Source organism: Phascolarctos cinereus, unplaced genomic scaffold (genome assembly GCF_003287225.1).
Source record: "Phascolarctos cinereus isolate Bilbo 61053 unplaced genomic scaffold, phaCin_HiC Scaffold_8;HRSCAF=390, whole genome shotgun sequence".
Lineage (NCBI taxonomy): Eukaryota > Metazoa > Chordata > Mammalia > Diprotodontia > Phascolarctidae > Phascolarctos > Phascolarctos cinereus.
Window position 1 is genome coordinate 14,485,369 of NW_027556291.1, and position 13,606 is coordinate 14,498,974.

At 40.3% G+C, this 13,606-nt stretch overlaps 1 pseudogene; it reads left to right on the forward strand.

The window, feature by feature from the left end:
- Positions 1-12,387: 12,387 nt before the first annotated feature.
- LOC110192307 (large ribosomal subunit protein eL6 pseudogene) lies at positions 12,388-13,263 on the forward strand (annotated as a pseudogene).
- Positions 13,264-13,606: the final 343 nt, after the last annotated feature.

Genomic DNA, 13,606 nt, shown 5'->3' on the forward strand with positions numbered 1-13,606 from the left:
TGCAGTAATCTAGGCAAGAGGGGATGAGAGCCTAAATCAGGGTGGTAGTTCTATCAGAGAAAGGGGGGTAATTGTGAGTGATGCTGTGGTACCGATTTGGCAACTGCTTGTCTCCGTGTTTGGACAAACTGACGACTTTAGAGTAACATGGAGGTCTGAGACACAGTGACTCTCCATAGAAAGACAGAAGTTTATCAGAAGGGTTTGTGGTGGGATGGGGGAGAACATGAAGATGAGTTCTATGTTGGAGATACCTCCGTGACTTCTATTTTGAAATATATAATGAACAGTAGGCAATGTGTGATGAGAACTCTGAAGAGAAACTAGGATTGGATCTCTACACCTGGGAGTTAGCCCCAGAGAGATAATCAAACCCATGAGAGCAGACGTGATCACCAATTAAGTGAATAGAGAGAGAAAATAGAAGAGGGCCCAGGAAAGAGCCCTGTGTCTCTTAAGTGTAGATCACACTTAAAGGAAGTCTGTTGTGGATTCAGAATAAGACAGAGAGATTAAGGAGTATGGGACAGATAGGTTGGAGGATAATGGAGAGGGCAGTGTCATGAAAACCCAGAGAGGAGAGACTGTCTGGGAGGACAAAGAAAGTACTCAAAAGTGTCAAATGCTACAGAGACGTCAACAAAGATGAGGACTGAGAAAAAGCCATAAGAATTGGTAATTAAGAGATCACTGGTAACTCCACTGACAGCTGTTGAGCATAGGCTGGAAGCCATAACGTAAAATGTTGAAAAGTGAGAATTAGGGTTGAAAAATAAGAGAGGAAGTGAAGGGAATGGATATGCAGATTTTTCTCTTGGTTTAACTTTGAAAAGGAGAAGGCATACAGACTTTTGAAGGGATGATAGGGTCTAGTTAAGGATTTTTTCAGGATGAGGGAATTTGTAGGCAGCAGGGAAAGAGCTACTTTCTACCGATAGGGAGAGAATGAAGAGGACAGAAAGAGGGGAGGGATGAATGGATGAATAAGGGGCCAGTCTGCTGAAGAAAATAGGGAGGGATATGATGTAGAGGGGTTGCACTTGGTGAGGAGCAGAAATGTATCTTCATCAGATACTGAAGTGAAGGAAGAGATAGTTGGGGGAGGGGACGTTGCTTTCAGAGGGATGTGAGATGTGAAGGAGAGAAGAGGACCCATAATAGCATAGAATATTTTAATGACTGTGTCAGAAATTGCACCTTTTAAAAATATGTCTGTTCTTCAGGTAGAAGCAGTGCTCGCTATCATTTCTTCCTCACACATCCGGCATTTTCAGCTACAGAGTTGGCAACTGTGATTGTTTTGTCTTAAGTTTAAAAAGCAAACAAAACCAGTAGCAAATAAGAATCTAAAATGTGGGGAGGGTAAAGAGTGTTGTGCCTTTTACCACTGTGAGGCTGAAATTTGTACAGAAAAAATATTTCAGTTGTCAGTAGAGCTGTAATGAGCCACCTGAAGCTTTAGTACTCAGACTGCTTACTTGACTAGTCAGGCTTGTTAAGTGCCAGGGAAATGTTCTCTCAGCTATATTTATGCAGAGCATCCAGATGTTGGTTACTGAAATCACAGTCATCTATTCTCTCAAGGGATCTTAGGTCCTGCCTTTGTTAAATGATGCAGCAGGTGGTAATCGACATTCAGATCCTATGTCAGCCGTTCACAAAGTGTCTTATGCTTCCATTTATCTGTCCCCATTTCAGTCCTTTTAGCTTCACCAACCTCATACTTCTAGCAATAGAAGGAGGAAGCCCAAGACACAGATGATGTCAAAATCGTGGGTTCTAGCTCACTTTCTCTGTACCCTGAAAGTTCACCTTTGAAATGGAGCAGGTATTTAATAATATTTCTGTGAATTCACTGAATTGCGAGGAAGAAAAGAGTACTTTCCTACACTGTGCTATATGGGGAGCAGGTGGGTGGAAGAGACACACATATCACTATGGATGATGAGTTGATTTGATAATGAGACAGCATGATAGAGAATGCTAGAATTTAGAGTCAGGAAGACCTGGGTTCCAGTTCCACCTCTGATGCTTATTAGTGACCATGGACAACTCAGTTAATCTGAGCTTCAAGTAATACTGTAAGTTAGAGTTGGGTCATGATCTGCCCTGGTGGAGGGCATTCCTACACTGACAAAATCACAGATGCATGATCCAATGTGTGAATTTGATTTACTAGTGTTAGCATATTGAGTCCTGTATAGGTGTATGTATAGCTAGAGAATAGCCAAGTGAATGCAGTTATATAGTCAGGGAAAAATAAAAGAGGAGCAAAGTTTTGGTTTTCATTCTGTTGCGGACATACCACTGGGCTCTACACTGTGAAGGATGCCAAGATATTTACAGTAAAGATTCTGTCCTAAAGGAAGTTACAGCATGCTGGAAAAACACAAAACTAAGGCGAGAAATACCGTAAAGCAGACCTGAACTTTTTGAGGAAGGAGAGTCCTGGAGGTCTGTAGACATTTCCTGCCAGAATATGGATTGGGTGATAAATATCATTTGAGTGAACCTCAAAAGAGGAGAGATTATTGAGTGCTGATGGTGGCGAGAGCCTGGAAGTGGCCATGGGGAGCAAGGATTAATCCAGTCTGTGCACATGAGTGTATGAGGCTAGAGCCTCAATGTCTACAGAGAGAGGTCATTTGGAAATGACAGTTTGATTTTTGTGATGTTGTTTGGTGTTTGCCACAGCCAACACCTTCTGTCTTCTTCATCACCTACAGGCAGGAGACTTTGAGTAGTCTACAAGCCATTGGTCTCTTTTGCTTCATAAGCCTGAGCATGTTTTTCTCTGTCCTACCCTATTCCTATCTTTGTGCTTAAGTACTGACCAGCATGATATTCTGAAATCCGTCATTAAATCTATGTCCCTTTTTATCCTTTATCACATACTTCGATACCTAGGCCACAATTCTTTTCACGGTTATCTATTTGTTTATGCTCATCAGGAGTATTACAAGCAAAAGGACCAAGTGTCCCGTGAAATGTTTATTATTGCCTTTGGCTGAAAAATGAAACCAGCTCAAGAAACCCATAACAAAATCGCACTTGCAGTACGCCAAGCACTGTGCTAAGTGCTGGGGATACAAATGTGAGGTAATTCATGCCCTCAAGGAGTTTACAGTCTAAAGGGGGAGATAACATGTACATAAGTAGGTACAGACAAGACACACAATCTGGATGGAAGGCAGCAGTAGAGAGGAAGGCACTGGCAGCTTGGGGGGGACCAATAGGAGAACAGGAATTGTGAAGGGTGAAGGTAAGGAGGGAGAGCATTCCAGGAGTGAGAGCCAGCCAGTACACAGGCACACCCGTGAGGGATGGAGTACTCTGCCAGGGACTAAAAGGAGGCCGGTAGGATGGACCACAGAGTAGGCAGAGGGGAATGATGCATACAAAGACAAGAAATGTAGGAAAAGGTGAGTTTGGGAAGATGTTTAAATGCTAGACATAACTGACATCTACTACAAGAGGTATAGGGTGCCGGTCTTTATTTAGTAGGGAGGTAACATGGTCAGATCTACTCTTTGGGAAAATTACTTCTGGTACCTCTGTGGTAGAGGGAATCAAGATGGGAGAGAACAATTGGTAGGTGATTGTAGTAGTTCAGGTGAGAGGACAGGAGGGGACAGAGGAAGTAGAGCTAGAAGTGGAACTAGCTGTGTTTTGAGTGAGAGTAAGGAACTGATGATGACTCTCATTTCCCTAATCCAGATTTACCTGTGATTACCAGAATGATTTCAGTATTGGCCAGTCCTTAGAAGAGACTTAGTTTACTTGCTTGATAAATTATCACATGCTCTACGTGGAGTCCCGTGACCTGGCTTGGGGCAAGCTCATTTCCAGTATAAGATCCTCTGATTTTACTCACTGTTTAACTAGAAATGCTTTGGGTCTTTCTCCATAGTGGTAAAAGTATAGGAAAAGTATGACCCAAATATAGCTCCAATTCAGTCCAATTAAACATTTATAGATGAAGATGAAAAATATAATTAGGAGGCATGAATAAATATGCGCTCATCTCCTTGGATGTGGTTACCATTCATTTTAGATAACTTTAATAGTGAAATAAAAATTAGAGAACCCCCCCATCTGACACATAAGCTCCCCAAAATAACTTACACATTCAAGGCAGTTTGTGAGTTCAAATTCACTTGAAATGATAGCTTACAACCTCCCCTCCCCTCCCCTCATTAATGTTATTTTTTCTCTAGTCCAGGGGGTGGGGAGCCTTCGGCTGTGAAGCCCCATGTGTCCCTCTGGCTCCTCAGGTGGGGCCCTGTGACTGAACCCAAACTTCACAGAACAGATCCCCTGAAGAAAAAGATTTGTTCTGTAAAACCTGGACTCAGTCAGAAGGTCACAGGTTCCTCACCCCTGCTCTAGTCTTTCAGAGGGCACAATTAGCTCAAAACAAAGACATTGAATGCAACTATGGCACAGTAGATAGAGAGGCTGGGCTTGGAGTCAGGAAGACCTAGGTTCAAATTCAGCCTTGGTAACTTACTGGCTATGTTACTCTAGGCAAGTCATTAAACCTCTGTCTGCCTCAGTTTCCTCATATGTAAAATGGGAACAATAATAGTACTTACTTCTCCAAGTTGTTCTGAGGATCAAATGTGATACTATTTTGTAAAGCTCATTCCTGGCCTTCCCCATTATAATCACTCCCTGATAAGGTCAGTCCCTTCTGTCTTAGTCACCAAGCTTATAAAAGTCAGGAAAAGTAACCCCAGGCTAAGATTAAGCCTTTCCTTTTGGCTCCCTAGGCCTGGGTGGAAATGAAAGTCTCTGTTGTGGATAATTATCTAATTTAGGGTTAGTTACTTTTTAGGTATGTTCAATATAGCCAGAGAAATGTGAACTTGTAAATATTATATCAGGAACAGCTGTTGCAAAAAATGGTCCGCCAAAGCAGGACATGACCAGTTAATCACCAAAAGATTACACTCACTGACCACGAGCAAGAAAGATATTTCAATTATCTGAGCCTCAGAGAAGTTAAGAAAATCAGAGTAATAATAACTCTAGCACCTGGCTCAAATGAGATAATGTATATGGCATTTTAACAACCCCAAAGGAAAACACAAATGTAGTTAACACTTGGCATTCAGTGCTCTTCTCAACTTGACCCCAACATACCCTTTCAGCCTTATTGCACGTCACTTCCCTTCATGAACTCTGTGATTCGGCTCCACTGGCCTTCCTCCGGTTCCCCATATGAGACACTCCATCTGCAGCCTCTGTTCCTGGAATGTGCTCCCTCCCCACCAGCAATTGCCTAGTATCTGTTGTTTGCCCTGTCTGGCTCTTGTCTTTTCTGTCCAATGCCTCGGTCCTGACACATGGGAGGACCTTAAGAAGTGCTTGCTGATGGGTGATTATTACTGAGTGAACACATCCAGCGACATGTACACTAAAGGCATGTATGAGAAAAAGCAGCTTTGTTTGTAGATTATCAGTAATACGGAAAGGAAAATGGGATGTGTGCAGCAGCATTTGGGGGTCTGAAGAATTAGAAATTCCCTTTGCAAGATGACAAAAAAGGGAAATAAACGACCCTTGTTGTTTGTGATGGGTTATGTTGAAAGTACTCCTTTTGGAGAGTGGGAATTCTTGGTTTGTAACTCTTGTTATGGTCAGAATCTAATATTACTGCAATTACTTAAAAGTTCCTTTGAGTTCTTGTGGCCGTTATGGCTTCTTTAAAATAATGTTTATGTTCTTATCCTGTTTAAAGTACCTTAATAATTGCTAAAATGATATGATATTGGCAACTTTTGCAGTAGGATTATAGAATTAGCAGGATGATGATTTTGTTAACTGTCACTGGGAGAGAGTACATTGTTGGTAGAGCTGTGAGGCAGTTCGACCATACTAGATAGCAGCTGGGAACTGTGCCCCCAAAGTCCTCAAACTGAACACACCCTTTGCCACAGCAATACCACGGTGAGGCCTTTACTCCAATGAGATCAAGACAAAGAGGAGAGGACTCTTATGTACAAAAAACTCAACCCCACCAGTTCTATCAAAGACCTGGATGCTGGCAGAGTACCCACTAATCAGGGCATGTTTATATGGTATGGGGATGTCATGAAACACTATGCTATGAAATATTATGAAAGGGACAGATTATGAGAAACTTGGGAATAACCGTATGAACTGATATAGAGCGAAGCAAGGAGAACCAGGAGGACAATTTAGACAATGGCTACACTTTTGAAAGATTTAAGAGCTGTGATCAACACAGCAACTAATCCCTACTCCAGAGTTGATGATGAATTGTTCTTCCTGCCTCTTGGAAGAGAGGTCGGTGGCCTAGAGGTACAGATCGTGACATACGTTTTCATACATGGCCAATGCGTGACTTTTGTTTTGTGTGACCATACTTATTTGTTACAAGGGAGGACTTGTATGGGGGAAGGAATTGGGGGAACAAGGGGTAGTGATAATGATACTTTAACAAAGGAAACAAAGAAAAATACACATAGGAGAGCGGAAGGAAGTTCAGAAGAGGAAAGGGGCAAGCAGGACTGTGTTGGAACTATCATGTTAACTTTGAAACAGGAAAAAACCAAACTGTATGTAGTAAAGATCCATGGGTTCACGTGCAAGCTGCTTTTTCTGTTCTTGGTGTAGGGAAATGCTTGTTTGTTGATATTTGTCAATACTAAGAAAAAAGAAAAAATGTAAAGACCACAAAAAAATAAATGCAATAAAATAATCTCTTTGCAACAATTTCCCTCTATACTTTTGGAAAGAAGGAAAAAAAATTTAAAAAAATATATTATGGCCCTAGTTTAAAAAAAATAAGAGCCTTCAAATGTGAAACTTCACTGTCTGGAATGAATTTCAATTCTTAAATGTACAGATTCCATCTGTTTGTAGAGAATCTCCCTATATTATTTACCAGCCTAGATAAATCAAAAGGAAATACAAAATATTACTGAATGGAAATTAATAGGAAATGTCAGTGCTGCTTTATGGTCACATATTCCAAACTCACCAGTTTGAACGTTGTATTATTTCCCTTTGCTCAAAGAATCTGTTTAACTCAGCAAACATTTATGGAAATGTACTCTGTGAAAGTTAACACATTAAATAAGCAGTCCAGATTAACATTTTATGGCATCAGTGTCATGAAAATAGCAACTCCAACTGGTTCTCTTTAATCATTCTCTTTGGGGATTATAAGGATCAAACTTATTTCCCAGTCTTCTACTAACTACAATTTGTACACTAGCGCCCAAGAAAATGATGCTAGCGGTCATGCGGATTTTAAAAGAAAGGTAAGCATACAGACATCAAATGGAGGAACAAGCAGACTGGGTTATTTCAGGTTGGAGCTTGTGGCTTCCTCCTGCACCAAGGAAAGTCACCCTGAACGCCTGCCCATTTTTAGTTGAGACTTGATTCTCAGGCTGTCAGAGACTGTGAAGTAAACGAATTCTAGAATGCCAGGACACCAGAAGTAGACATTATCATAGGGTTTGGCTTTTGCCTTTGTTTTCCGGGTGCCAATCCCAATGTCCAGATATTGAGATGGCCATCCTCTGCATCTGTTCCACGTGCAATCTTCTGACATGACTACAGGTTTTCTAATCTACTGTTCAAGGATCACTGAAAAGTCTTGGGAATTTGCTTACCATTTAATCAAATGCATTTTCTTTATGAATGTCATCTATTCTTTATCAGGCAGGTTCTTGTGCACTTCCAAGAATTATAAATGTGTGACATCTCTAGCTGCCAAAAAGTCTCAAACACTGACTAAAATTAGGATGGTTTGTAAACACTTGGGGAAGAAGTGGGCTAAAAACAAATTGGTTTAAATCACAGGTGTCAAAGATAGATATAGATGGCCTGCAACTTGAGTCCTGAACCAGATTAAAATGTAATTTGGAAATATTTAACAAAATAAGTAAAAATACAATAAAACATAGATAACATTACATTTTAAAAAGAAGTCACTAACTTCAGGGATCCTTATGTTCAGACCAGTGGCCCTTGTTTCTACTTGATTGACACCACCAGGCTTTAGACTATGCTAATTCTCTGTTTTCCCCTCCTGAAAGGGTTACAAGCTAGACTGGGAGGAGAATGAATGAAATGGAATAGTAAAACATTGATTAAGTGTTTATTATGTGCTGGGCACTGAGCTAAAGAGTGGAGATACATAAAAGTGCTTGCCCCGAGGAACTTACCGTCTGATGGGGAAGACGACACATAGAGGGCAGTGGTGGTCAGAGAGGACTGTTTTGGTCCTGGTGATTTTATTACTGTTCTCAGGGCTAGAATAAGAAAGGCAGAAGGTACATCCCCAGCATGGCAGAAACATGTAGGTCTGAGGTAGTAGGTCTGTGTACAGACTGATCTGCTCACTAGTCGGAAGCCCAAGGACCCAGAGTAGACCTGTGGACTGCTGGAGTGGATGGAGAAGACAGAACAAAGGAGCATGGCATTCACCAAAAGTTCTCTTTACTCTCCCTTCTCTTACGTCACTCAGACATCCTCCATTACCATTTCCTCTTTCTCTATCTCACCCAAAGAGGTGGCTCCTTGCCAAAGCACACCCCCTCTTGTATCCTTGATTTGCCTCCATCTTCTCCAGCAGAATGCCTCCACTATCATCCCTTCTGTATCTGTAATATCCCCTTCACTACTAGCTCCTTTCCTGTCTCCCCCATCCTTAAAAAATCCTCATTTAAGCCAACCATCCTTGGTAACTATGGTACTTTACATATTCCTCCTTCCTTTTTCAGCATTTACACTAACTTCCTCTGCTTCCTCTCTTTTAAACCTTTTGCAACCTGGCTTCCAACTTCATCATTCAATTGAAATTATTCTTTTCAAAGTTACCAAATCATCTCTTTTTCCAAATAGATTTTATTGATATAGATCAAGGTTATTCTTTGCAATTTCACTGCATCTGTTTTTCAGTGTTTGGGAGTAGTTATTTCCATTTGCATTGTTGTAGTCATTGCATATACTGTTTTCTTGGCTCTGCTTATGTTACTTTGCATCAGAATTAGGGTTAGAATTGCTTCATGTAAGTCTTTTCAGGCTTCTTATATCCATCATATTTGTCATTTCTGACAGCACAGTAATATTCTGTTAACATTCATGCACCACAATTTTTTAGCCATTTCACAATGGATGAATATTTACTTTGTTTGATCCCATAAATATTATGTTGTATATGGAACCTTTCTTTTTGTCAACTATGCACTTGGGGTATATATGCCTAGCAGAGGAATCCTTGGGACAAAGGATATGGCCACGTTAGCCACTTTGTTTGCATAATTGCAAACTGCTTTCCAGGAGAGTTGTACAAAATCATAGCTCCACCAACAATGCATTAGTGTGCCTCACTTTCCCCAATCCCTTCAACAGTTACAGTTTCTGTTTTCTGTCATCTTTTCTGGCTTCCTGGATATGAGGTGAAGTATTAGGGTTGTTTGGATTTGAATTTCTTGTATTATGATTACATTGGCACTTTCATACGGTTATTAACAATTTGCAATTCTTTTGAGAGCTGTTGGTTCATACCCTTGATCACTTACCTACTGAGGAATGGTGAAGCGCCATTTTCAGGAGAGAATCTCTGTATTTTGGGTAGTTCACTTTGCCAAGACACATTGTTGCTGAGATCACCTAATTCCTGTGTTAAAAGACAAAAGACAAGTCAAAGGATGCTAAAATTTAGGGCTGGAAGAAGCTTTGGAGAGCATCTCTTCCCACTCCCTCATATTACAGTCTTCTAGAGAATTTGGGGAGTAGTTTGTAACCACTTATGGCCTATCACTCTAGAGCCCTTCTATATCTAAATCTTCTCAAGTATGGCTTGACCAGCACACATTCAAACCAGGTAAGCGAACTCAGCACAAACCGACTGTGTTTGCAGGAATGGTCAGAAACATGAAAGAAGATGAATGCTCACAGGAAAAATAAATGAGAAAAGAAACTGGAATTTTTCACATGCCTGCATAAAGTACAAATATAACTAGCATTTACATAGTTTTAAGGTTTGGAGAGTACTTTATATATCCTATAAAGTTAGATCAGTTGCTCTCTTTTGTTGACCAATAGAAGCTTCATTTTTCAGTCCATCCTTTGTCATATAAAAGGATTAATTTTCCAACACTGACATTAAATGAATTTTCCCCTCAAATTTATTCATCTTCCTTATCACTTTACCAGTAGGTAGACATTTTTATTTTAAATTTTTTAAGTAAGTTTTTATTGATGTCTTCTGTTTTTAACATCATCATAATTATCTCCAGTATCTCTCCACCTCCTCCTTCCAGAGAGCCACTCCATATAAGAAATGGTATTTTTCAAAGAGGGAAAAAATCAGCACAACGTTGATATATTGAGAAAGTCCAAAAATTGACCTCCTCCTTCTACGGGGGCTAGATGTTGAGAATGTCCTCTCGTATCCCTTCATTCAAGTCATGTTGATCTTTATAATTTTGTTACATTTACTACTGATTTCTTTTGTGTATGGTGGTTCTTTCAATTCACAGTGTGTTGTAGTTATTGTGTATGTTGTTTTCTTGGCTCCACTTACTTCATTACTTCATGTCTCCTCAATCTTGAAAAAACCTAACTTGATCTTTTCATCCCTAAGTATCATCTTATATTCCTTATACCCTTTGTACCTAACTCCTCGAAAAGGCCATCTACACAGTAGGTGCCTCCACTTTTCCTCCTCTCATTCCCTTCTTAACCCATTAAAATTTGGCTTCCAACCTTATTCCACTGACATTGCTTTCTCCAGAGTTACTGATGATCGCTTTGTTGCCAAACCCAGTGGCCTTTTCTCAGTCCTCATTCTCCTTGACCCCTCTGCAGCCTTCGATACTGTTGATTACTCTTTCCTCTTGGACACTCTCTTCTCTCTAGGCTTGTCACTCTCTCCTACTTATGTAATTGATCCTTCTCTCTCTTCTTTGTTTGATGATCTTCCAGATCGTGCATGCCCTCTAGTCCTATGTGTCACACAGGGCTTCTGTGCTGGGCCCTCTTCTCTTCTCTCTTTATAGTACTTCTCTTAGTGATCTCATCAGCTCCCATGAGTATAATTACCATCTCTTTAATGATGATTCTCAGATCTACCTATCCTGCTCCAGTCTCTGCTGATCTCCAGTCTCGCATGTCAAACTGCCTTTTGGACATCTTGAACTGGATGCCCAGTAAACATCTTAAATGTCAACATTTTCAAAAACTGAACTTATTCTCTTTCTTCCTAAACTCTCCCCTACCCTCCTTCCTATATTCTGTGTTTCTGTAGAGGAGAACACCATTCTTGTAGTCCCTCAGGCTGGCAACGAAGAAGCCCATTACATTCAGGTACCATATTTTGTTTAGCCTTCCCCCTTTTTTGAGCATCCGTTTGCTTTCAATTCTTTGCTATCACAAAGTGCTGCTATAAATATTTTGGGATATGTGGGTATTGTCTTCTTATTGATGGCTTCTTTGGGGTGTAAGCCCAATAATAGAGTCCCTGTTTAGTCTCTTAATTTGCACAATTCCAATTTGCTTTCCAAAATGACTGTACTATTTCACAGCTCCACCAACAATGTATTAGAGTGTGTATCTTCCCACAACCTGTCCCACATTGACCATTGCCACTTTGCAGGGTATGAGGTAAAACCTGAGGGTTGTTTTGAATTGGATTTCTCTTGTTATTAGTGATTTGGGGCAGTCTTTCACATGGCTGTGAGGACTCTTCAGTTCTTCTTCTGAAAACTTATTTGGCCACTTATTCACTGGAAAATGCCTTTGGAGCATTTTTTTTCCCATAATTATGGCTATTGATAGCTTGGATTTCTTCCTTTCAGAACTGCCTATTCATATCCTTAGATCTGTTGCAGAATAGCTGTCATTATTTGCAATCAGTGCCTTATATATCTTGGATATAAGATCTTTATCAGCAAAATTTACTGAAAAGATTTCCCCCCCAATTATCTGTTTCCCTTCTGGTTTTAACTGCGTTGATTTTGTACAAAACCTTTTCAATTTTATGTGATCCTCTCTATAAACTCTTTATAAACTCTTTCCTCATCCATAGTTTTAAAAAATCCTCCTTGCTCCTCTTTTTTTATGATGTGATTTTTAAATATTTAGATCATGTGCATTTGGAGTTTATCTTGGTATATTATGAGGTGTTGGTCTAAACTCAATTTCTGTAAGACTTTGTAATAGTTTTCTCAATGATTTTTATCAAATAGTCTTTATCTCAGTAGCTGGGGCCTTTGGGTTTATTGAATACTATGCTACTTTTGTATGTTGTGTACCTAATCTGTTTCACTGATCAACTTTTCTGTGTTTGTTTTAATCACTGCTGACGTGGGGATCTCCTTTACCATTCCCCTGCCCCAAGCATTTAGCTCTTTCCCTTCTCTCAAGATGGCGGACAAAAAACCCCCAAAGGAACCAAAGAAAAAGAATGTCCAAAAGGAAAAAAAGGAGAAAAACAAGAAAGATGTGGCTAAAAAGGTGGTGAAAAAGCCCCGAAAGCACTACAGTCAGAACCCAGTCCTGGCCCGAGGGATCGGTTGCTACTCTAGCTTTGCAGTGTATTCCAGGAGAGCCATGTGAAAGCAGAAATACGCTGCACCAAAAACCCAGATTGAAAGGAAAAAGAAAGAGAAGGTTCCTGTTACTATCTCAAAGCCAGTTGGTGGTGACAAGAATGGAGGAACGCGTGTGGTAAAGATTTGCAAGATGCCTAGGTATTACCCTACTGAGGATGTGCCTAGATAGCTGCTAAGTCATGGCAAGAAGCCCTTCAGCCAGCACGTGAGGAGACTTCGATCTAGCATCACCCCGGGCACAGTTCTGATCATGCTCACTGGTAGCCACAGGGGCAAGCGAGTAGTTTTCCTGAAGCAGTTGGCTAGTGGCTTGCTACTGGTGACTGGACCTCTGACCATCAATCGTGTTCCTCTGAGAAGGACCCATCAGAAATTTGTCATTGCCACCTCTACCAGGGTTAACTTTTCAGGTGTAAAAATTCCTAATCATCTTACTGACGCTTACTTCAAGAAGAAGAGGCTCTGTAAACCTAGACACCAAGAAGGAGAGATTTTTGACACAGAAAAAGAGAAATAGGAGATTAGGGAGCAGCACAAGGCTGATCAGAAAACAGTGGACTCTCAGATCCTGCCCCAAATCAAGAAAATTCCTCAGCTCTGTGGATACCTGAGCTCTGTATTCTCTCTCTCCAATGGAGTTTATCCTCATAAACTGGTGTTTTAAATGCCTTGCATAGAACTCTCATTAAAATATTTGGAATAACTAAAAAAAAATGTATTTAATTGATGTTTTTGGTCTTTATATCCCAGTCATTTCAATCCAATCTCTACCCCAAACCCACCTCAAGATTAAACTCTTTCTCAGGCCAAGGAAAAATAAGCAAAACATCTGATTGATATAGTGACTCTCTGACAGCATATATACAATATTGTGCTTTCTCTGATAGGAGGAGTGGGCATGTTTCAGTATCATTGGTTTTTCAGTTACTAGTTTCAGTTGTATTTTAGTGATCTTTACTATTTCTCATTATATTTACCATATTGTGGCTTTTGTGTTTATATAGTTC